This window comes from Rhinoderma darwinii, chromosome 12 (assembly GCF_050947455.1).
Source record: "Rhinoderma darwinii isolate aRhiDar2 chromosome 12, aRhiDar2.hap1, whole genome shotgun sequence".
NCBI classification, from domain to species: Eukaryota; Metazoa; Chordata; class Amphibia; order Anura; family Rhinodermatidae; genus Rhinoderma; species Rhinoderma darwinii.
Genome location: NC_134698.1, coordinates 506708 through 532752, shown reverse-complemented (window position 1 = coordinate 532752; position 26045 = coordinate 506708). Strand labels below are relative to the sequence as shown.

The following is a 26045-nucleotide window of genomic DNA, read 5'->3' as shown; positions in this document are numbered from 1 at the left end:
TCTGTATAATGACTGACTCCTCTGATATGTGGGCCCCTGTATAATCACTGACACCTCTGATCTGTGGGCCCCTGTATAATGACTGACTCCTCTGTTCTGCGGGGCCCCTGTATGACTGACACCTTTGATCTGTGGGGCCCCTGTATAATGACTGACACCTCTGATATGTGGGGCCCCTGTATAATCACTGACACCTCTGATATGTGGGGCCCCTGTATAATGACTGACACCTCTGATCTGTGGGCCCCTGTATAATGACTGACACCTCTGATATGTGGGGCCCCTGTATAATGACTGACACCTCTGATATGTGGGGCCCCTGTATAATCACTGACACCTCTGATCTGTGGGCCCCTGTATAATCACTGACACCTCTGATATGTGGGGCCCCTGTATAATCACTGACACTTCTGATATGTGGGCCCCTGTATAATCACTGACACCTCTGATATGTGGGGCCCCTGTATAATGACTGACACCCCTTATTTGTGGGGCCCCTGTATAATCACTGACTCCTCTGATCTGTGGGCCCCTGTATAATCACTGACACCTCTGATCTGTGGGCCCCTGTATAATGACTGACACCTCTGATATGTGGGGCCCCTGTATAATGACTGACACCTCTGATATGTGGGGCCCCTGTATAATGACTGACACCTCTGATATGTGGGGCCCCTGTATAATCACTGACACCTCTGATCTGTGGGCCCCTGTATAATCACTGACACCTGAGATGTGGGGCCCCTGTATAATCACTGACACCTCTGATATGTGGGCCCCTGTATAATCACTGACACATCTGATATGTGGGGCCCCTGTATAATGACTGACAACCCTTATTTGTGGGGCCCCTGTATAATCACTGACACCTCTGATATGTGGGGCCCCTGTATAATGACTGACACCTATGATCTGTGGGGCCCCTGTATAATCACTGACACCTCTGATCTGTGGGCCCCTGTATAATCACTGACACCTCTGATATGTGGGGCCCCTGTATAATCACTGACACCTCTGATATGTGGGGCCCCTGTATAATCACTGACACTTCTGATATGTGGGGCCCCTGTATAATCACTGACACCTCTGATCTGTGGGCCCCTGTATAATCACTGACACCTCTGATATGTGGGGCCCCTGTATAATCACTGACACTTCTGATATGTGGGCCCCTGTATAATCACTGACACCTCTGATATGTGGGGCCCCTGTATAATGACTGACACCCCTTATTTGTGGGGCCCCTGTATAATCACTGACTCCTCTGATCTGTGGGCCCCTGTATAATCACTGACACCTCTGATCTGTGGGCCCCTGTATAATGACTGACACCTCTGATATGTGGGGCCCCTGTATAATGACTGACACCTCTGATATGTGGGGCCCCTGTATAATGACTGACACCTCTGATATGTGGGGCCCCTGTATAATCACTGACACCTCTGATCTGTGGGCCCCTGTATAATCACTGACACCTGAGATGTGGGGCCCCTGTATAATCACTGACACCTCTGATATGTGGGCCCCTGTATAATCACTGACACATCTGATATGTGGGGCCCCTGTATAATGACTGACAACCCTTATTTGTGGGGCCCCTGTATAATCACTGACACCTCTGATATGTGGGGCCCCTGTATAATGACTGACACCTATGATCTGTGGGGCCCCTGTATAATCACTGACACCTCTGATCTGTGGGCCCCTGTATAATCACTGACACCTCTGATATGTGGGGCCCCTGTATAATCACTGACACCTCTGATATGTGGGGCCCCTGTATAATCACTGACACTTCTGATATGTGGGGCCCCTGTATAATCACTGACACCTCTGATCTGTGGGCCCCTGTATAATCACTGACACCTCTGATCTGTGGGGCCCCTGTATAATCACTGACATCTCTGATATGTGGGGCCACTGTATAATCACTGACACCTCTGATCTGTGGGGCCCCTGTATAATGACTGACACCTCTGATCTGTGGGCCCCTGTATAATCACTGACACTTCTGATCTGTGGGCCCCTGTATAATGACTGACTCCTCTGATCTGTGGGGCCCCTGTATAATCACTGACACCTCTGATCTGTGGGGCCCCTGTATAATGACTGACACCTCTGATCTGTGGGGCCCCTGTATAATCACTGACACTTCTGATCTGTGGGCCCCTGTATAATGACTGACTCCTCTGATCTGTGGGGCCCCTGTATAATCACTGACACCTCTGATCTGTGGGCCCCTGTATAATGACTGACTACTCTGTTCTGCGGGGCCCCTGTATAATGACTGACACCTCTGATATGTGGGGCCCCTGTATAATCACTGACACCTCTGATCTGTGGGCCCCTGTATAATGACTGACACCTCTGATATGTGGGGCCCCTGTATAATCACTGACACCTCTGATCTGTGGGGCCCCTGTATAATCACTGACACCTCTGATATGTGGGGCCCCTGTATAATCACTGACACCTCTGATATGTGGGCCCCTGTATAATCACTGACACCTCTGATATGTGGGGCCCCTGTATAATCACTGACACCTCTGATCTGTGGGCCCCTGTATAATGACTGACTCCTCTGTTCTGCGGGGCCCCTGTATAATGACTGACACCTCTGATATGTGGGGCCCCTGTATAATCACTGACACCTCTGATCTGTGGGCCCCTGTATAATCACTGACACCTCTGATATGTGGGGCCCCTGTATAATCACTGACACTTCTGATATGTGGGCCCCTGTATAATCACTGACACCTCTGATATGTGGGGCCCCTGTATAATGACTGACACCCCTTATTTGTGGGGCCCCTGTATAATCACTGACACCTCTGATATGTGGGGCCCCTGTATAATGACTGACACCTCTGATATGTGGGGCCCCTGTATAATGACTGCCACCTCTGATATGTGGGGCCCCTGTATAATGACTGACACCTCTGATATGTGGGGCCCCTGTATAATTACAGACATCTCTGATATGTGGGGCCCCTGTATAATGACTGACACCTCTGATCTGTGGGGCCCCTGTATAATCACTGACACCTCTGTTCTGCAGGGCCCCTGTATAATGACTGACACCTCTGATATGTGGGGCCCCTGTATAATGACTGACACCTCTGATCTGTGGGGCCCCTGTATAATCACTGACACTTCTGATCTGTGGGCCCCTGTATAATGACTGACTCCTCTGATCTGTGGGGCCCCTGTATAATCACTGACTCCTCTGATCTGTGGGGCCCCTGTATAATCACTGACACCTCTGATCTGTGGGCCCCTGTATAATGACTGACTACTCTGTTCTGCGGGGCCCCTGTATAATGACTGACACCTCTGATATGTGGGGCCCCTGTATAATCACTGACACCTCTGATCTGTGGGCCCCTGTATAATCACTGACACCTCTGATATGTGGGGCCCCTGTATAATCACTGACACCTCTGATATGTGGGCCCCTGTATAATCACTGACACCTCTGATATGTGGGGCCCCTGTATAATCACTGACACCTCTGATCTGTGGGCCCCTGTATAATGACTGACTCCTCTGTTCTGCGGGGCCCCTGTATAATGACTGACACCTCTGATATGTGGGGCCCCTGTATAATCACTGACACCTCTGATCTGTGGGCCCCTGTATAATCACTGACACCTCTGATATGTGGGGCCCCTGTATAATCACTGACACTTCTGATATGTGGGCCCCTGTATAATCACTGACACCTCTGATATGTGGGGCCCCTGTATAATGACTGACACCCCTTATTTGTGGGGCCCCTGTATAATCACTGACACCTCTGATATGTGGGGCCCCTGTATAATGACTGACACCTCTGATATGTGGGGCCCCTGTATAATGACTGACACCTCTGATATGTGGGGCCCCTGTATAATGACTGCCACCTCTGATATGTGGGGCCCCTGTATAATGACTGACACCTCTGATATGTGGGGCCCCTGTATAATTACAGACATCTCTGATATGTGGGGCCCCTGTATAATGACTGACACCTCTGATCTGTGGGGCCCCTGTATAATCACTGACACCTCTGTTCTGCGGGGCCCCTGTATAATGACTGACACCTCTGATCTGTGGGGCCCCTGTATAATGACTGACACCTCTGATCTGTGGGGCCCCTGTATAATGACTGACACCTCTGATCTGTGGGGCCCCTGTATGACTGACACCCCTGATATGTGGGGCCCCTGTATAATTACAGACACCTCTGATCTGTGGGCCCCTGTATAATGACTGACACCCCTGATATGTGGGGCCCCTGTATAATTACAGACACCTCTGATCTGTGGGCCCCTGTATAATCACTGACATCTCTGCTCTGTGGGGCCCCTGTATAATCACTGACACCTGATATGTGGGGCCCCTGTATAATCACTGACACCTCTGTTTTGCGGGGCCCCTGTAGGGGTCAGGAGCCGGGGGAGCACGGTGGCCCCTGTATAATCACTGACTCCTGTTTTGTGGGGCCCCTGTAGGGGTCAGGAGCCGGGGGAGCACGGTGGCCCCTGTATAATCACTGACTCCTCTGTTTTGTGGGGCCCCTGTAGGGGTCAGGAGCCGGGGGAGCACGGTGGCCCCGGGGTGTCACGGTCTGTCTGTGCTGGTCACTCTCCCGCCTTCCGTCCTGTCAGTTTTCTTTTTGTTGCCGCTTTAAGAGAAAGCAGAAGTTCTACCGTCATCTTCCTTGTAGCTCCGCCCTTTCCACTGACAGCCAGTAGCTGGCGCCAATCACAGTGCGGGTTTTTATCCGGTCCAGCCCCCGTCTTGCCCAATGAACGCGCTGCAGGCTGAAGAGCACTTCCTGGTTGTCAGTTAAGGTGGCCCCATGAGGATGGCAGCTGGGCAGAGTTTAAAGGTGGCAGGGAGGAGTCTGTGACAACCTGTGGCAGGTGGGAGGGGGGAGGTCCTGGGTGGGGGGCTGTCTTCTCTCATTGGCTGCTCAGGCCAGGTAGAGGGGGCTGGGGCAGCTGGGATCCAGGAAGTGTCTGCTGGGTGTAGCTGTATCCAGGGACAGGTGAGGCTGGGAGGGGACAGGACAGGTGTGACAGGCTGGGGAGGGAGGGGGAGAGCAGGCAGCTTCCTGCATCCAGAGCCCACCCAGCCAGCAGGAAGAAGGAGCAGAGGACGAGAGGGCACCGAGCCTGGACCCCCTAATCCGGACTGCATCTGTCACTGCGGAGCAGGTGAGTGCTGAGAGCCCCCCGACAATCAGTGCCCGCCGGCAGGGTGACATCTGTCACCGCCATCTCATCACCGCCATCTCATCACCTGCACATGTCCCGTCCTGTGTATATATATATATATACACCCCGTTATGGAGAGACCCCCGACAATCAGTGCCCGCCGGCAGGGTGACATCTGTCACCGCCATCTCATCACCTGCACATGTCCCGTCCTGTATATATATATATACACCCCGTCATGAGGAGCCCCCCGACAATCAGTGCCCGCCGGCAGGGTGACATCTCACCGCCATCTCATCACCTCCGCATGTCCCGTCCTGTGTATACATATATATATATATATACACCCCGTCATGGAGAGACCCCCGACAATCAGTGCCCGCCGGCAGGGTGACATCTGTCACCGCCATCTCATCACCTCCGCATGTCCCGTCCTGTATATATATATGTACACCGTCATGAAGGGAGCCCCCCGACATGACATCATCACCGCCATCTCATCACCTGCACATGTCCCGTCCTGTGTGTGTGTGTGTGTGTGTGTGTATATATATATACACACCCCGTCATCAGGAGAGCCCCCTATGTCTGTGTACCCCTCATTATTGTGAGACCCCCCCCAGCATGGACCGTCCTGTCACTTGTCATGTGCTATGTTATACGCTGCGGTCTGTCACCCCCGGAGCTTGCACTCATTATGTCGCTGTGGGTGGAGCCTCCGGTGCGGTCAGTTATATTACAGCGGCGTATTATTATAATGTCGGGGTGGACGACGTGACGGACAGGTAAGAGCTGCAGAAAGGGTTAATGAAGCCCCCCCCCCCCCGTCACCTTTCAATGGCCGCCCCTCCCTGCGCGGTTAAACCTGCTCATGATAATCCCGGCTTTCCTTGCTGACGGCAGCCGGAGAGGGGTCTGTAATTATGGAGGTCGCTGTGGATTTATGGGGGAGGACACAGAATCCACCCCCCCTATAGACATGTGACGCCACCGAACCCTGAATGATTGCAAGCTCCTTGTACCAGTGGTAAGACGCTGCCGTGTAATTACTGCCTGGACTAACGGGGTTAAAAGTGTCCGTCACACACACACACAAACATATATATATATATATATATATGTGTGTATGTGATATATACTGTGTATACGGGCCCTGTATGTGATATATACTGTGTGTATATACCGGTCCTGTATGTGATATATACTGTGTGTATACCGGTCCTGTATGTGATATATATACTGTGTGTATACCGGTCCTGTATGTGATATATATACTGTGTGTATACGGGCCCTGTATGTGATATATACTGTGTGTATATACCGGTCCTGTATGTGATATATACTGTGTGTATACCGGCCCTGTATGTGATATATACTGTGTGTATATACTGATCCTGTATGTGATATATATACTGTGTGTATACCGGTCCTGTATGTGATATATACTGTGTGTATACCGGTCCTGTATGTGATATATACTGTGTGTATACCGGCCCTGTATGTGATATATACTGTGTGTATACCGGCCCTGTATGTGATATATACTGTGTGTATACCGGTCCTGTATGTGATATATACTGATCCTGTATGTGATATATACTGATCCTGTATGTGATATATACTGTGTGTATATACCGGTCCTGTATGTGATATATACTGTGTGTATACCGGTCCTGTATGTGATATATACTGTGTGTATACTGATCCTGTATGTGATATATACTGTGTGTATACCGGTCCTGTATGTGATATATACTGTGTGTATACCGGCCCTGTATGTGATATATACCGATCCTGTATGTGATATATACTGTGTGTATACCGGTCCTGTATGTGATTATATATACTGTGTGTATACCGGTCCTGTATGTGATTATATATACTGTGTGTATACCGGCCCTGTATGTGATATATATACTGTGTGTATATACCGGCCCTGTATGTGATATATATACTGTGTGTATACTGATCCTGTATGTGATATATACTGTGTGTATACTGATCCTGTATGTGATATATACTGTGTGTATACCGGCCCTGTATGTGATATATACCGATCCTGTATGTGATATATACTGTGTGTATACTGATCCTGTATGTGATATATACTGTGTGTATACCGGTCCTGTATGTGATTATATATACTGTGTGTATACCGGTCCTGTATGTGATTATATATACTGTGTGTATACCGGTCCTGTATGTGATTATATATACTGTGTGTGTATACCGGCCCTGTATGTGATATATATACTGTGTGTATATACCGGCCCTGTATGTGATATATATACTGTGTGTATACTGATCCTGTATGTGATATATACTGTGTGTATACCGGCCCTGTATGTGATATATACCGATCCTGTATGTGATATATACTGTGTGTATACTGATCCTGTATGTGATATATACTGTGTGTATACCGGTCCTGTATGTGATTATATATATACTGTGTGTATACCGGTCCTGTATGTGATTATATATACTGTGTGTATACCGGTCCTGTATGTGATATATATACTGTGTGTATATACCGGTCCTGTATGTGATATATATACTGTGTGTATACCGGCCCTGTATGTGATATATATACTGTGTGTATACCGGCCCTGTATGTGATATATACTGTGTGTATACCGGCCCTGTATGTGATAGATATATATACTGTATGTGATATATACTGTGTGTATACCGATCCTGTATGTGATATATACTGTGTGTGTATACCGGCCCTGTATGTGATATATATACTGTGTGTATACCGGCCCTGTATGTGATATATATACTGTGTTTATACTAGTCCTGTATGTGATATATACTGTGTGTATACCGGCCCTGTATATGATATATACTGTGTGTATACTGGCCCTGTATGTGATATATATACTGTGTGTATACCGGCCCTGTATGTGATATATATACTGTGTGTATACCGGCCCTGTATGTGATATATATACTGTGTATATACCGGTTCTGTATGTGATATATACTGTGTTTATACTAGTCCTGTATGTGATATATACTGTGTGTATACCGGCCCTGTATGTGATATATACTGTGTGTATACCGGCCCTGTATGTGATATATACTGTGTGTATACTGGCCCTGTATGTGATATATACTGTGTGTATATACCGGTCCTGTATGTGATATATACTGTGTGTATACCGGCCCTGTATGTGATATATACTGTGTATATACCGGTCCTGTATGTGATATATACTGTGTGTATACCGGCCCTGTATGTGATATATACTGTGTGTATACCGGTCCTGTATGTGATATATACTGTGTGTATATACCGGTCCTGTATGTGATATATACTGTGTATATACCAGTCCTGTATGTGATATATACTGCGTGTATACCGGTCCTGTATGTGATATATACTGTGTGTATATACTGATCCTGTATGTGATATATACTGTGTGTATACCGGCCCTGTATGTGATATATATAATGTGTGTATACCGGCCCTGTATGTGATATATACTGTGTTTATACTAGTCCTGTATGTGATATATACTGTGTGTATATACCGGCCCTGTATGTGATATATACTGTATATATACCGGTCCTGTATGTGAAATATACTGTGTGTATATACCGGCCCTGTATGTGATATATACTGTGTGTATACCGGTCCTGTATGTGATATATACTGTGTGTATATACTGATATATATGTATACTGTGTGTATACTGGTCCTGTATGTGATATATACTGTGTGTATACCGGTCCTATATGTGATATATACTGTGTGTATACCGGCCCTGTATGTGATATATACTGTGTGTATATACCAATCCTGTATGTGATATATACTGTGTGTATACCGATCCTGTATGTGATATATACTGTGTGTATACCGGCCCTGTATGTGATATATACTGTGTGTATACCGGCCCTGTATGTGATATATACTGTGTGTATATACCGGCCCTGTATGTGATATATACGGTGTGTATACCGGTCCTGTATAGGATATATACTGTGTATATACACCGGTACTGTATGTGATATATTCTGTGTGTGTACTGGCCCTGTATGGGACGTGTACTGGCCCTGTATGGGACGTGTACTGGCCCTGTATGGGACGTGTACTGGCCCTGTATGGGACGTGTACTGGCCCTGTATGGGACGTGTACTGGCCCTGTATGGGACGTGTACTGGCCCTGTATGGGACGTGTACTGGCCCTGTATGGGACGTGTACTGGCCCTGTATGGGACGTGTACTGGCCCTGTATGGGACGTGTACTGGCTGTATACCGGTCCCGTATGTGATGTATACTGTGTGTATACCGATCCTTTATGTGATGTATACTGTGTGTATACCGATCCTTTATGTGATATATAGTGTGTGTATGCTGGTCCTGTATGTGATGTATGCTGGTCCTGTATGTGATGTATGCTGGTCCTGTATGTGATGTATGCTGGTCCTGTATGTGATGTATGCTGGTCCTGTATGTGATGTATGCTGGTCCTGTATGTGATGTATGCTGGTCCTGTATGTGATGTATGCTGGTCCTGTATGTGATGTATGCTGGTCCTGTATGTGATGTATGCTGGTCCTGTATGTGATGTATGCTGGTCCTGTATGTGATGTATGCTGGTCCTGTATGTGATATATACTGTGTGTATACCGGTCCTGTATGTGATATATACTGTGTGTATACCGGCCCTGTATGTGATATATATACTGTGTGTATACCGGCCCTGTATGTGATATATACTGTGTGTATACTGGTCCTGTATGTGATATATACTAACCCTGTATTTGATATATAGTATGTGTATACTGGCCCTGTATGTGATCTATACTGTGTGTATACTGGCCCTGTATGTGATGTATACTGTGTGTATACCGATCCTGTATGTGATATATACTGTGTGTATACCGGTCCTGTATGTGATATATACTAACCCTGTATTTGATATATAGTATGTGTATACTGGCCCTGTATGTGATCTATACTGTGTGTATACTGGCCCTGTATGTGATGTATACTGTGTGTATACCGATCCTGTATGTGATATATACTGTGTGTATACCGGTCCTGTATGTGATATATACTAACCCTGTATTTGATATATAGTATGTGTATACTGGCCCTGTATGTGATCTATACTGTGTGTATACTGGCCCTGTATGTGATATATACTGTGTGTATACCGGTCCCGTATGTGATGTATACTGTGTGTATACCGATCCTGTATGTGATATATAGTGTGTGTAAACCTGTCCTGTATGTGATGTTTACTGGCCCTGTATGGGCTATATACTGTGTGTATACCGGCCCTGTATGTGATGTATACTGTGTGTATACCGGCCCTGTATGTGATGTATACTGTGTGTATGCTGGCACTGTATGTGATATATACGGTGTGTATACTGGTCCTGTATGTGGTATATATACACCAGTGCTGTATGTGATATATAGTGTGTGTGTGCCGCTCCTGTGTGTGATATATAGTGTAGTGTAGTGTGTGTGTGTGTGTGTCACTCCTGTGTGTGTGATATATAGTGTGTGTGCCGCTCCTGTGTGTGATATATAGTGTGTGTCGCTCCTGTGTGTGATATATAGTGTGTGTGCCGCTCCTGTGTGTGATATATAGTGTGTGTGATATATAGTGTGTGTGTGCCGCTCCTGTGTGTGATATATAGTGTGTGCCGCTCCTGTGTGATATATAGTGTGTGTGTCGCTCCTGTGTGTGTGCCGCTCCTGTGTGTGATATATAGTGTGTGTGTCACTCCTGTGTGTGATATATAGTGTGTGTGCCGCTCCTGTGTGTGATATATAGTGTGTGTGTGCCGCTCCTGTGTGTGATATATAGTGTGTGTGTGTCGCTCCTGTGTGTGATATATAGTGTGTGTGTCGCTCCTGTGTGTGATATATAATGTGTGTGCCGCTCCTGTGTGTGATATATAGTGTGTGTGTGCCGCTCCTGTGTGTGATATATAGTGTGTGTGTGTGTGCCGCTCCTGTGTGTGATATATAGTGTGTGTGCCGCTCCTATTTGTGATATATAGTGTGTGTGTGTGTGTGTCGCTCCTGTGTGTGATATATAGTGTGTGTGCCGCTCCTGTGTGTGATATATAGTGTGTGTGTGCCGCTCCTGTGTGTGATATATAGTGTGTGTGCCGCTCCTATTTGTGATATATAGTGTGTGTGTGTGCCGCTCCTATTTGTGATATATAGTGTGTGTGTGTGCCGCTCCTGTGTGTGATATATAGTGTGTGTGTGCCGCTCCTGTGTGTGATATATAGTGTGTGTGTGTCGCTCCTGTGTGTGATATATAGTGTGTGTGCCGCTCCTGTGTGTGATATATAGTGTGTGTGTGCCGCTCCTGTGTGTGATATATAGTGTGTGTGTGTGCCGCTCCTGTGTGTGATATATAGTGTGTGTGTGTCGCTCCTGTGTGTGATATATAGTGTGTGTGCCGCTCCTGTGTGTGATATATAGTGTGTGTGTGCCGCTCCTGTGTGTGATATATAGTGTGTGTACTGGCTCTGGAGGTCCCTCACACCCTCCAGCCCACAGATAAGGAAGTTCCAAACTGACAGAAGTCTTAAAGGCACAGCAGGCGTCTCGTGTGTTGACAGATCTCGCTGTGCTCAGTGGGGCTGGACCCTCAGGATACACGGGTGGGACCCCTGTGAGCGCTGCTCTGAGGTTGGGTTCAATGTCCCGGCTGTATGAGTGATAACGAGCGGCTGATAATTACAGACAGGACGACCTCTCCGGCTCCACCTGCTGACTCATCTGATTTGTGCTGGTAAAGTGTCAGCTCTGTGGCCCGGGATGCCCCCTGTATGGTGGGAGTTGGTGATTTCTTGCGGTGTTGACGTTGGAGGAGCCCGGGGGCCCCTGCGCAGGTGCTTACGTTGACTGGACGAGTCACATTCTGATGCTGCACATTCCTCCAGGTGACTTTGTGTTTAGATCTTCGTCTCGTCATTTTAATTTTCGTTTTTTTCGCTTGCGTTCGGAGCAGGGATTAAGGAGGCGGGTGTGCGGCGCTAATGACCCACTACTCACCGCTCCGCTCCGAGGGTGGAGATGGATATAAATATGCCATAAACTGCTGTGAGGACTGGGACCTGAGTCACCCTGCCTGTGTGTGACAGCCGCTACTATGACACTGAACGTTGACGCTGTCACCCAGCTTTCCACGGACACGGAATGGCAGCGTTGTGTAGAGTTACACCTCCCTCTCTCTTACTGTATGTGTCAGTCTTAACTGTAGTCCTGACATTCTATTCATAGACCTGGAGGCTCAGGATAAGTAGAGCTTCGTGCCCAGATAGTGACGTGCTGCAACCCGTGAGGTCAAGTATGTTCTCGGCTAGCAGTCCGGCTGGGACCTACGAGGGGTTATTGGGGAGTAGTACAGTTCACATGTGGGTGCCCCCGCACTATTGTCATCCAGCTGTGTGGGGAAGCCTCTCCACTCTGCTACTTGCAGGTGTCTTTTAGGAAGGGGTTAATGAGGGGCAACCAGAGGTGGTCCAGGGGCAGTGAGTACCTGGTGTGTCCGGTTTGGTTAGACATTGGCTGGAGTCCGGCCGGGGTTACGAGCACGTTGGCAGCAGAATGTACGTTCCCATGCTCGGGTGACATTTGTAGCCCCTTCCCTTGCAGTACTGCGGGGTCTCGGGGCAGGAGGCCGATGTGTGGGGGTGCCGCTCTTGTCCTCTGTAGCAGTTCTGGACTTGTCCAGTCTGCAGAGCTTGGCGGCCATGTCCTGTGTGTGACGTCCCCGGGATCCTTGTGAGTGAACCCTAGGACCTGGTCGGCTATGTCTGGGGTCCCCGGGGAGAGGGATATTACAGATGATGAAATGGGAGAGAAATCGTTCAACAGAGGGAGATGCTCTCATTATACTGGGGCCTGGGGACCTCCAGCTGCTGCCTGCACCATGCAATACACTCAGATGTTGCATGAGCACCTTGAGGTCACCCTGCCAATTCATCAGCTGCTAGTGCCATCTTCTGTCACCTGGTTCAAAACTGACCCCAACTTCTCCCCAGTTCTGGTGTAATTCCATATAGTAAGATGATGTCTATGAATGGTGGTGCTGGTGTTTGTGTGGCATGTTGTAGACCTCCTTCTATGTGGTGGCCCCGGTAGTGGTAGACCTCCCTCTGTGTGATGGCCCCGGTAGTGGTAGACGTCCCTCTGTGTGATGGCCCCGGTAGTGGTAGACGTCCCTCTGTGTGATGGCCCCGGTAGTGGTAGACGTCCCTCTGTGTGATGGCCCCGGTAGTGGTAGACGTCCCTCTGTGTGATGGCCCCGGTAGTGGTAGACCTCCCTCTGTGTGATGGCCCCGGTAGTGGTAGACCTCCCTCTGTGTGATGGCCCCGGTAGTGGTAGACCTCCCTCTGTGTGATGGCCCCGGTAGTGGTAGACCTCCCTCTGTGTGATGGCCCCGGTAGTGGTAGACCTCCCTCTGTGTCAGGGCCCCGGTAGTGGTAGACCTCCCTCTGTGTCATGGCCCCGGTAGTGGTAGACCTCCCTCTGTGTCATGGCCCCGGTAGTGGTAGACCTCCCTCTGTGTGATGGCCCCGGTAGTGGTAGACCTCCCTCTGTGTGATGGCCCCGGTAGTGGTAGACCTCCCTCTGTGTCATGGCCCCGGTAGTGGTAGACGTCCCTCTGTGTGATGGCCCCGGTAGTAGTAGTAGATGTTCCTCTGTGTGGTGGCCCCGGTAGTAGTAGATGTCCCTCTATGTGGTGGCCTCGGTAGTGGTAGATGTCCCTCTATGTGGTGGCCTCGGTAGTGGTAGATGTCCCTCTATGTGATGGCCCCGGTAGTGGTAGACCTCCCTCTGTGTGGAGGCCCCGGTAGTTGTAGATGTCCCGGTAGTTGTAGATGTCCCTCTATGTGCTGGCCCCGGTAGTGGTAGATGTCCCTCTGTGGTGACCTGGTAGTAGTAGATGTCCCTCTGTGGTGACCCCGGTAGTAGTAGATGTCCCTCTGTGGTGACCCCGGTAGTAGTAGATGTCCCTCTGTGTGATGGCCCCGGTAGTAGTAGATGTCCCTCTATGTGATGGCCCCGGTAGTGGTAGACGTCCCTCTGTGTGATGGCCCCGGTAGTGGTAGACCTCCCTCTGTGTGATGGCCCCGGTAGTGGTAGACCTCCCTCTGTGTGATGGCCCCGGTAGTGGTAGACCTCCCTCTGTGTGATGGCCCCGGTAGTGGTAGACCTCCCTCTGTGTGATGGCCCCGGTAGTGGTAGACCTCCCTCTGTGTGATGGCCCCGGTAGTGGTAGACCTCCCTCTGTGTCATGGCCCCGGTAGTGGTAGACCTCCCTCTGTGTCATGGCCCCGGTAGTAGTAGTAGATGTTCCTCTGTGTGGTGGCCCCGGTAGTAGTAGATGTCCCTCTATGTGGTGGCCTCGGTAGTGGTAGATGTCCCTCTATGTGGTGGCCTCGGTAGTGGTAGATGTCCCTCTATGTGATGGCCCCGGTAGTGGTAGACCTCCCTCTGTGTGGAGGCCCCGGTAGTTGTAGATGTCCCGGTAGTTGTAGATGTCCCTCTATGTGCTGGCCCCGGTAGTGGTAGATGTCCCTCTGTGGTGACCTGGTAGTAGTAGATGTCCCTCTGTGGTGACCCCGGTAGTAGTAGATGTCCCTCTGTGTGATGGCCCCGGTAGTAGTAGATGTCCCTCTGTGTGGTGGCCCCGGTAGTAGTAGATGTCCCTCTGTGTGGTGGCCCCGGTAGTAGTAGATGTCCCTCTGTGTGGTGGCCCCGGTAGTAGTAGATGTCCCTCTGTGTGGTGGCCCCGGTAGTAGTAGATGTCCCTCTGTGTGGTGGCCCCGGTAGTAGTAGATGTCCCTCTGTGTGGTGGCCCCGGTAGTAGTAGATGTCCCTCTATGTGGTGGCCTCGGTAGTGGTAGACGTCCCTCTATGTGGTGACCCGGAAGTAGTAGACGTCCCTCTATGTGTTGGCCCCGGTAGTGGTAGACCTCCCTCTATGTGGTGCCCCCGGTAGTGGTAGACGTACCTCTATGTGGAGGCCCCGGTAGTGGTAGACGTACTTCTATGTGGAGGCCCCGGTAGTGGTAGACCTCCCTCTGTGTGATGGCCCCGGTAGTGGTAGACCTCCCTCTGTGTGGAGGCCCCGGTAGTTGTAGATGTCCCGGAAGTTGTAGATATCCCTCTATGTGGTGACCCGGTAGTGGTAGACCTCCCTCTGTGTGGAGGCCCCGGTAGTGGTAGATGTCCCTCTATGTGGTGGCCCCGGTAGTGGTAGATGTCCCTCTGTGGTGACCCGGTAGTAGTAGATGTCCCTCTGTGTGGTGGCCCCGGTAGTTGTAGATGTCCCTCTGTGTACTGGCCCCGGTAGTAGTAGATGTCCCTCTGTGTGGTGGCCCCGGTAATAGTAGATGTCCCTCTGTGTGGTGGCCCCGGTAGTTCTAGCTGTCCCTCTGTGTGGTGGCCCCGGTAGTAGTAGATGTCCCTCTGTGTGGTGGCCCCGGTAGTAGTAGATGTCCCTCTGTGTGGTGGCCCCGGTAGTTGTAGATGTCCCTCTGTGTGGTGGCCCCGGTAGTAGGTGTCCCTCTGTGTGGTGGCCTCGGTAGTGGTAGGTGTCCCTCTGTGTGGTGGCCTCGGTAGTGGTAGGTGTCCCTCTGTGTGGTGGCCTCGGTAGTGGTAGGTGTCCCTCTGTGTGGTGGCCTCGGTAGTGGTAGGTGTCCCTCTGTGTGGTGGCCCCGGTAGTTGTAGATGTCCCTCTATGTGGTGGCCTCGGTAGTGGTAGGTGTCCCTCTATGTGGTGGCCTCGGTAGTGATAGGTGTCCCTCTATGTGGTGGCCTCGGTAGTTGTCCCTCTATGTGGTGGCCGTGGTAGTTGTCCCTCTATGTGGTGGCCCCGGTAGTGGTAGATGTCCCTCTATGTGGTTGCCCCGGTAGTTGTAGATGTCCCTCTATGTGGTGGCCTCGGTAGTGGTAGGTGTCCCTCTATGTGATGGCCCCGGTAGTGGTAGGTGTCCCTCTATGTGGTGGCCTCGGTAGTGGTAGGTGTCCCTCTATGTGGTGGCCCCGGTAGTGGTAGACGTCCCTCTATGTGGTGGCCTCGGTAGTGGTAGACGTCCCTCTATGTGGTGGCCCCGGTAGTTGTAGGTGTCCCTCTATGTGCTGGCCCCGGTAGTTGTAGCTGTTCTGTTGTGTTGTGGAGATGAGATGATATTTTGGGGCATTTTCCCAACCAGAAATTTGAATCTGTGTCCCCCATATCGCTGTGAGTGGTGCCATGCAGTAGACGGAGCTATGTCAGTATCTTGGTAGATGGTGACTGGTTCTAATATTCGTGTACGTGGGGGTGATCTGTCTGTATCCCCTGGAGTAAGGTTATGTCCCCAGCCCCCCAGTCTGACCTGAGTGTATAATTCCTGCTTGACCTGGATGCCGGAACGTCAGAATGCCTGTAGTCCAGAGATTGGAGTGCGCTCGCCGTCTGCATATTTCATGAGCTTCCTGCATTAACTTGAAGATCTTCTCGTGCCCCCCCCCCCCCACAACCCGTATCGTTTATGTATAAAGTATTTATCTCCTTTGCACAATAGAGGTGGGGGTGAACGCTGCATTGTACTTTGTACAACGGGGTGAACGTGACGGTGTACAATATAGACCAGGGGGTGAATGTGACGGTGTAAATTATAGACCAGGGGGTGAATGTGACGGTGTAAATTATAGACCAGGGGGTGAATGTGACGGTGTACACTATAGACCAGGGGGTGAATGTGACGGTGTACATTATAGACCAGGGGGTGAATGTAGACCAGGGGGTGAATGTGACGGTGTACACTATAGACCAGGGGGTGAATGTGACAGTGTACACTATAGTCCAGGGGGTGAATGTGACGGTGTACATTATAGACCAGGGGGTGAATGTGACGGTGTACGCTATAGACCAGGGGGTGAATGTGACGGTGTACATTATAGACCAGGGGGTGAATGTGACGGTGTACATTATAGACCAGGGGGTGAATGTGACGGTGTACATTATAGACCAGGGGGTGAATGTGACGATGTACACTATAGACCAGGGGGTGAATGTGACGGTGTACATTATAGACCAGGGGGTGAATGTGACGGTGTACATTATAGACCAGGGGGTGAATGTGACGGTGTACACTATAGACCAGGGGGTGAATGTGACGGTGTACATTATAGACCAGGGGGTGAATGTGACGGTGTACATTATAGACCAGGGGTGAATGTGACGGTGTACACTATAGACCAGGGGGTGAATGTGACGGTGTACACTATAGACCAGGGGGTGAATGTGACGGTGTACGCTATAGACCAGGGGGTGAATGTGACGGTGTACGTTATAGACCAGGGGGTGAATGTAGACCAGGGGGTGAATGTGACGGTGTACACTATAAACCGGGGGGTGAATGTGACAGTGTACGTTATAGACCAGGGGGTGAATGTGACGGTGTACGTTATAGACCAGGGGGTGAATGTGACGGTGTACACTATAGACCAGGGGGTGAATGTGACGGTGTACACTATAGACCAGGGGGTGAATGTGACGGTGTACGTTATAGACCAGGGGGTGAATGTGACGGTGTACGCTATAGACCAGGGGGTGAATGTGACGGTGTACGCTATAGACCAGGGGGTGAATGTGACGGTGTACGTTATAGACCAGGGGGTAAATGTGACGGTGTACGTTATAGACCAAGGGGTGAATGTGACGGTGTACGCTATAGACCAGGGGGTGAATGTGACTGTGTACATTATAGTCCAGGGGGTGAATGTGACGGTGTACACTATAGACCAGCGGGTGAATGTGACGGTGTACACTATAGACCAGGGGGTGAATGTGACGGTGTACACTATAGACCAGGGGGTGAATGTGACGGTGTACACTATAGACCAGGGGGTGAATGTGACGGTGTACACTATAGACCAGGGGGTGAATGTGACGGTGTACATTATAGACCAGGGGGTGAATGTGACGGTGTACACTATAGACCAGGGGGTGAATGTGACGGTGTACACTATAGTCCAGGGGGTGAATGTGACGGTGTACACTATAGACCAGGGGGTGAATGTGACGGTGTACACTATAGACCAGGGGGTGAATGTGACGGTGTACACTATAGACCAGGGGGTGAATGTGACGGTGTACACTATAGACCAGGGGGTGAATGTGACGGTGTACACTATAGACCAGGGGGTGAATGTGACGGTGTACACTATAGACCAGGGGGTGAATGTGACGGTGTACACTATAGACCAGGGGTGAATGTGACGGTGTATACTATAGACCAGGGGGTGAATGTGACGGTGTACATTATAGACCAGGGGGTGAATGTGACGTCATATATGATATAGGGGGACATAAGTGCGTTCCTGCTTCTTGTCAGGTCAGTGGCATACTCCGGGCAAGGTGCATTCTGGGACATGGCGCAGCAGTGGATGGCATGTGTCCGGTGTAACACTAATAAGGAGGCTGTTTTGTATTTCCCTGTGGTATATAAGCACACGGTGAGCAGGGTGTGGAGGGGGGAGCACGTACCAGGAAGGCGGAGGGGTGTGCGCCCACCTGTCCTACTTAACAGGGCGGCCCTGCGGGATTGTCAGGACGATGACAGAGAACCAGTCTGTTTAGTGGGGTGGGGTGCGGCCCAGATGTAGGTGGAGGCCGATGTACCGATCTGCCAGCCTCACCTGATTAACCCTTTCCCTGCACCACAGGGGCTCCCAAATACTCAGTCTGTGGGGGATAGGAGACCCACACACATTACTGTCCCCTCATCTCCCCGTGTGTCACTGTCATTACTGTCCCCTCATCTCCCCGTGTGTCACTGTCATTACTGTCCCCTCATCTCCCCGTGTGTTACTGTCATTACTGTCCCCTCATCTCCCCGTGTGTTACTGTCATTACTGTCCCCTCATCTCCCCGTGTGTCACTGTCATTACTGTCCCCTCATCTCCCCGTGTGTTACTGTCCCCTCATCTCCCCGCGTGTCACTGTCATTACTGTCCCCTCATCTCCCCGTGTGTTACTGTCATTACTGTCCCCTCATCTCCCCGTGTGTTACTGTCCCCTCATCTCCCCGTGTATCAGTCATTGTCGCCCCCCCCCTCCCCCCGGTATCACGGTCATTGTCGCCCTCCCCCGGTGTCACGGTCATTGTCGCCCCCCCCGGTATCACGGTCATTGTCGCCCTCCCCCGGTGTCACGGTCATTGTCACCCTCCCCCTGGTGTCACGGTCAGTGTCGCCCTCCCCCCCGGTGTCACGGTCATTGTCGCCCTCCCCCCCGGTGTCACGGTCATTGTCGCCCTCCCCCCGGTGTCACGGTCATTGTCGCCCTCCCCCCGGTGTCACGGTCATTGTCGCCCTCCCCCCGGTGTCACGGTCATTGTCGCCCTCCCCCCGGTCATTGTCGCCCTCCCCCCGGTGTCACGGTCATTGTCGCCCTCCCCCGGTGTCACGGTCATTGTCGCCCTCCCCCTGGTGTCACGGTCAGTGTCGCCCTCCCCCCCGGTGTCACGGTCATTGTCGCCCTCCCCCCGGTGTCACGGTCATTGTCGCCCTCCCCCCGGTGTCACGGTCATTGTCGCCCTCCCCCCGGTGTCACGGTCATTGTCGCCCTCCCCCGGTGTCACGGTCATTGTCGCCCTCCCCCCGGTGTCACGGTCATTGTCGCCCTCCCCCCGGTGTCACGGTCATTGTCGCCCTCCCCCCGGTGTCACGGTCATTGTCGCCCTCCCCCCGGTGTCACGGTCATTGGCGCCCTCCCCCCGGTGTCACGGTCATTGGCGCCCTCCCCCCGGTATCACGGTCATTGTCGCTCCCCCCCGTGTCGCGGTCATTGTCGTCGCCCCCCCTCCCCCCGGTGTCGCGGCCATTGTCGTCGCCTACCTCCCGGTGTCACAGTCATTGTCGCCCCCCCTCCCCCAGGATTTCATGGTCATTGTCGCCCCTCCCCCCGGTGTCACGGTCATTGTCGTCGCCCCTCCCCCCGGTGTCACGGTCATTGTCGTTGACGTCGCCCCCCTTGGCGTCATTGTCGTGGCCCCCACACCCCTTGGCGTCACGGTCGTTGTCGCCCCCCCCCCTTGGTGTCACGGTCAGTGTCGCCCTCCCCCCCGGTGTCACGGTCATTGTCGCCCTCCCCCCGGTGTCACGGTCATTGTCGCCCTCCCCCCGGTGTCACGGTCATTGTCGCCCTCCCCCCGGTGTCACGGTCATTGTCGCCCTCCCCCCGGTGTCACGGTCATTGTCGCCCTCCCCCCGGTGTCACGGTCATTGTCGCCCTCCCCCCGGTGTCACGGTCATTGTCGCCCTCCCCCCGGTGTCACGGTCATTGTCGCCCTCCCCCCGGTGTCACGGTCATTGTCGCCCTCCCCCCGGTGTCACGGTCATTGTCGCCCTCCCCCCGGTGTCACGGTCATTGTCGCCCTCCCCCGGTGTCACGGTCATTGTCGCCCTCCCCCTGGTGTCACGGTCATTGTCGCCCTCCCCCCCGGTGTCACGGTCATTGTCGCCCTCCCCCCGGTGTCACGGTCATTGTCGCCCTCCCCCCGGTGTCACGGTCATTGTCGCCCTCCCCCCGGTGTCACGGTCATTGTCGCCCTCCCCCCGGTGTCACGGTCATTGTCGCCCTCCCCCCGGTGTCACGGTCATTGTCGCCCTCCCCCCGGTGTCACGGTCATTGTCGCCCTCCCCCCGGTGTCACGGTCATTGTCGCCCTCCCCCCGGTGTCACGGTCATTGTCGCCCTCCCCCCGGTGTCACGGTCATTGTCGCCCTCCCCCCGGTGTCACGGTCATTGTCGCCCTCCCCCCGGTGTCACGGTCATTGTCGCCCTCCCCCCGGTGTCACGGTCATTGTCGCCCTCCCCCCGGTGTCACGGTCATTGGCGCCCTCCCCCCGGTGTCACGGTCATTGGCGCCCTCCCCCCGGTATCACGGTCATTGTCGCTCCCCCCCCGTGTCGCGGTCATTGTCGTCGCCCCCCCTCCCCCCGGTGTCGCGGTCATTGTCGTCGCCTACCTCCCGGTGTCACGGTCATTGTCGCCCCTCCCCTCCCCCGGTGTCACGGCCATTGTCGCACTCCCCCTTGCTGTCACAGTCATTGTCGCCCCCCCTCCCCCAGGATTTCATGGTCATTGTCGCCCCTCCCCCCGGTGTCACGGTCATTGTCGTCGCCCCTCCCCCCGGTGTCACGGTCATTGTCGTCGCCCCTCCCCCCGGTGTCACGGTCATTGTCGTTGACGTCGCCCCCCTTGGCGTCATTGTCGTGGCCCCCACACCCCTTGGCGTCACGGTCGTTGTCGCCCCCCCCCCCCTTGGTGTCACGGTCGTTGTCGGCCCCTCTCTTCTCTCGCCGGCGTCACGGTCGTTGTCGGCCACCCCCCCCCGGTGTCACGGTCATTGTCGCCCCCCCCTTCCCCCCGGTGTCACGGTCAAGGTCACTGTCGCCCCCCCCCCCCTTCCCCCGGTGTCACGGTCATTGTCGTTGCCCCCCCCTTCCCCCGGTGTCACGGTCATTGTCTCCCCCTTCCCCCCCATGTCACGGTCATTGTCGCCCCGGTGTCATTGTCGTCGCCCCCCCTTACCCCCGGTGTCACGGTCATTGTCGTCGCCCCGGTGTCACGGTAATTGTCCCCCCCCTCCCCCGGGTGTCATTGTCGTCGCCCCCCCCCCTTCCCTCCGGTGTCACGGTCATTGTTGTCGCCCCCCCCCTTCCCCCCGGTGTCATTGTCGTCGCCCCCCCCCTACCCCCCGGTGCCACGGTCATTGTCGCCCCTCCCCTTGGTGTCCCGGTCATTGTCGTCCCCCCCCCCCCTTGCTGTCACAGTCATTGTCGCCCCCCCTCCCCCAGGATTTCATGGTCATTGTTGCCCCTCCCCCCGGTGTCACGGTCATTGTCGCCCTCCCCCCGGTGTCACGGTCATTGTCGCCCTCCCCCCGGTGTCACGGTCATTGTCGCCCTCCCCCCGGTGTCACGGTCATTGTCGCCCTCCCCCCGGTGTCACGGTCATTGTCGCCCTCCCCCCGGTGTCACGGTCATTGTCGCCCTCCCCCCGGTGTCACGGTCATTGTCGCCCTCCCCCCGGTGTCACGGTCATTGTCGCCCTCCCCCCCGGTGTCACGGTCATTGTCGCCCTCCCCCCGGTGTCACGGTCATTGTCGCCCTCCCCCCCGGTGTCACGGTCATTGTCGCCCTCCCCCCGGTGTCACGGTCATTGGCGCCCTCCCCCCGGTGTCACGGTCATTGGCGCCCTCCCCCCGGTATCACGGTCATTGTCGCTCCCCCCCCGTGTCGCGGTCATTGTCGTCGCCCCCCCTCCCCCCGGTGTCGCGGTCATTGTCGTCGCCTACCTCCCGGTGTCGCGGTCATTGTCGCCCCTCCCCTCCCCCGGTGTCACGGCCATTGTCGCACTCCCCCTTGCTGTCACAGTCATTGTCGCCCCCCCTCCCCCAGGATTTCATGGTCATTGTCGCCCCTCCCCCCTGTGTCACGGTCATTGTCGTCGCCCCTCCCCCCGGTGTCACGGTCATTGTCGTCGCCCCTCCCCCCGGTGTCACGGTCATTGTCGTTGACGTCGCCCCCCTTGGCGTCATTGTCGTGGCCCCCACACCCTTTGGCGTCACGGTCGTTGTCGCCCCCCCCCCCTTGGTGTCACGGTCGTTGTCGGCCCCTCTCTTCTCTCGCCGGCGTCACGGTCGTTGTCGGCCACCCCCCCCCGGTGTCACGGTCATTGTCGCCCCCCCCTTCCCCCCGGTGTCACGGTCAAGGTCACTGTCGCCCCCCCCCCCTTCCCCCGGTGTCACGGTCATTGTCGTTGCCCCCCCCTTCCCCCGGTGTCACGGTCATTGTCTCCCCCTTCCCCCCCATGTCACGGTCATTGTCGCCCCGGTGTCATTGTCGTCGCCCCCCCTTACCCCCGGTGTCACGGTCATTGTCGTCGCCCCGGTGTCACGGTAATTGTCCCCCCCCTCCCCCGGGTGTCATTGTCGTCGCCCCCCCCCCTTCCCTCCGGTGTCACGGTTATTGTTGTCGCCCCCCCCCTTCCCCCCGGTGTCATTGTCGTCGCCCCCCCCCTACCCCCCGGTGCCACGGTCATTGTCGCCCCTCCCCTTGGTGTCCCGGTCATTGTCGTCCCCCCCCCCCCTTGCTGTCACAGTCATTGTCGCCCCCCCTCCCCCAGGATTTCATGGTCATTGTTGCCCCTCCCCCCGGTGTCACGGTCATTGTCGTCGCCCCTCCCCCCGGTGTCACGGTCATTGTCGTCGCCCCCCTTGGCGTCATTGTCGTGGCCCCCACACCCCTTGGCGTCATTGTCGCCCCCCCCCCCCCTTGGTGTCACGGTCGTTGTCGCCCCCCCCCCCCTTGGCGTCGCGGTCGTTGTCTGCCCCTCTCTTCCCTCGTCGCGGTCGGCCCCTCTCTTCCCTCGCCGGCGTCGCGGTCGGCCCCTCTCTCTTCCCTCGGTATCACTATATGTTGGGGTGTATTGTAGATGTGACCCGTCGGGCCTTGCATGGACATGTTATGTGCGGTGTGGGCAGAGCTGTGGTGTTATCGCGCAGGGTCCGGGGGTGCAGGGCGGCAGGTGGTCCTTATCTTGGCTGCCTCTCCCCCTCTTATCTGGCTGTTTGCTCGGTGCTTGGTCGCTCCTGCTCTTATGATGTTTGGTTTCCAGGGACCTCCCAGACAAACAGAGAGCAGCGGTGTCTCCCCGGCCATGGCCGCCCTGCCCACCCCGTGACGCTCTGCGACCCCTCTTTGCTGACAATTCTCTCTGTGACTCGCGCAGCGTTGCGACACGGAATGGGGGGGGCTCCAGTGTCCTGTTTTTAATGTCCCCTTTGTGGTGTGGGGGGCCGTGTCTTCCTCATGTGATCTGCAGGGTCTGACTCAGCTTCTTTCTGTCACTCACACCCAAGATCCTACTTCCCCCCCCCCCCCCCATGGCCCCCCCTCTATGTGGTGTCCCTCCCTGTCTGACCATAATCGGCCCCCCTCCCCCCGGCTGCAGAGCTTGCAATCTAGTATAGTGTGTCCTGTCACATGAGCCGGGGCCACATTTCCCGTTTCTGCGCTGGGTGACGTGGCAGTACGGGGGTTGTCAGGCTGTGGTCTATAGGGTGGTGTCAGGCCTCTGCCCCCCCCCCCTCACCTCTTTGTCTCTTGTGGGTAAACATAAGCTTTCTTGTGGATGGGTGCCAGCGTGAGGGAGGTGGAGGGGGGGCTGCCCTGCCAGTATCCTGGTGCTCAGTGCCAACAGGGCGTAGTGTTTGCTTAGTCTACCTGCACCCCTTACCATGGGGGAGATAATGCCAGGGGGGGGGCACAGGAATCATCGGTTTTACATTTGCAGAATCTGCTCTGGTTCTGCCGATCGGATCTAATGCAGGAACCACCTGAGTGCCCACCGCAGCCTCGAAGTGCCCACCGCAGCCTCGAAGTGCCCACCGCAGCCTCGAAGTGCCCACCGCAGCCTCGAAGTGCCCACCGCAGCCTCGAAGTGCCCACCGCAGCCTCGAAGTGCCCCTATAACTGCTGCTGTAATGGGGTCACGTGTCGGGGTGTAGAGGTGCCCCTATAACTGCTGCTGTAACGGGGTCACGTGTCGGGGTGTAGAGGTGCCCCTATAACTCTGCTGTAACGGAGTCACGTGTCGGGGTGTAGAGGTGCCCCTATAACTGCTGCTGTAATGGAGTCACGTGTCGGGGTGTAGAGGTGCCCCTATAACTGCTGCTGTAATGGGGTCACGTGTCGGGGTGTAGAGGTGCCCCTATAACTGCTGCTGTAACGGGGTCACGTGTCGGGGTGTAGAGGTGCCCCTATAACTCTGCTGTAACGGAGTCACGTGTCGGGGTGTAGAGGTGCCCCTATAACTGCTGCTGTAATGGGGGTCATTCTATAAACACCGGTCTCTTTGGGGTGATGGGGCCTGCAGTGTGCGGACGCCCGGTGGCGGAGGTGCGGGGTGACTATTCTGTGTATGACGCCGCGGTTTATTACGACCCTGCAGTAAATGACCCTTGCTGCGCAGTGTGGGGGTGGGGAGGCTGGGTGCTATCTGCTTGCGTGCCTCGCTCGGGGGTAGTTACGAGCCCCTGGATGGGAGCGGCAGGACAATCCGACCAAAGTCCTTCAAGCTGCGACCATAAAAGAGGGCGCTCCGCCCAGCTGAGCTCCCTTTGTGAGGTGGGGGAGGGGGTCTGAGCACACCTGGGCACACAGGTACCGCCATCCTCCACCCGCCAGGTGCTGGCGCCCCACAGTGGTGGCTGGGAGAAGTGAGGTCCTATTAACCCTTCCAGAGCCTGGGGACCTGAGGCCGCAGAATTATAGACAGTGGGGGGGGGGGCACCTGGGTGGTGATGGGCGACCCTGGGCATTCCTCTTCGGTATCATCACATGACACTGTTGCTCCAATAGTCGGTGACCGCTCGCCTTGCCCCACCTCTGGCGTCATGTGATTAGGTGCCGCCTGTGGTTTGGCGGTGAAGTGGTTAAGCCAGGTTACGCTGCACCTGAGCTGTGCCGGGACCTCTGCCAGCTGGCACCTCCCCAGGACCAGTTTAATACCCCCCTGCCTGCTTGGCATTTTTCACAGCTTTGAATGGAGGGCGTGCCCTGGATCAGGTGGCCCCATTCTCGCCCTGCGGTGCCCCCTCCTATAATTACAGGGCAGATTGTGGTCATTAAGATTCCTGCCCGCTGACTCGGGATGTTCCAGCGAGGGGACGGAGCCCTCTGCCCACCTCTCGTCACACAAGTTTAGCAGGAGCCTCCCTGTCCCGGAAACGCCCTGTGCTGGGGGACGCCCGCCTGTGTGATGCAGCCGGAACGCTCGGCGCCGTCA

The 26045-nt window shown here is 54.3% G+C and overlaps 1 protein-coding gene across 3 annotated transcripts in view; it reads left to right on the top strand.

The window, feature by feature from the left end:
* Positions 1-4971: 4971 nt before the first annotated feature.
* Positions 4972-26045, top strand: part of ZBTB7B (zinc finger and BTB domain containing 7B) — a 41679-nt gene continuing 20605 nt past the window's right edge. For 2 of the 3 annotated variants that reach the window (XM_075843561.1, XM_075843559.1), the window contains exon 1: positions 4972-5201. The gene's annotated coding sequence lies outside the window, so the exon portion shown is untranslated. Of the gene's footprint in view, positions 5202-12098; positions 12130-26045 lie in introns of those variants that run through there. The other variant, XM_075843560.1, reaches the window with a different exon arrangement.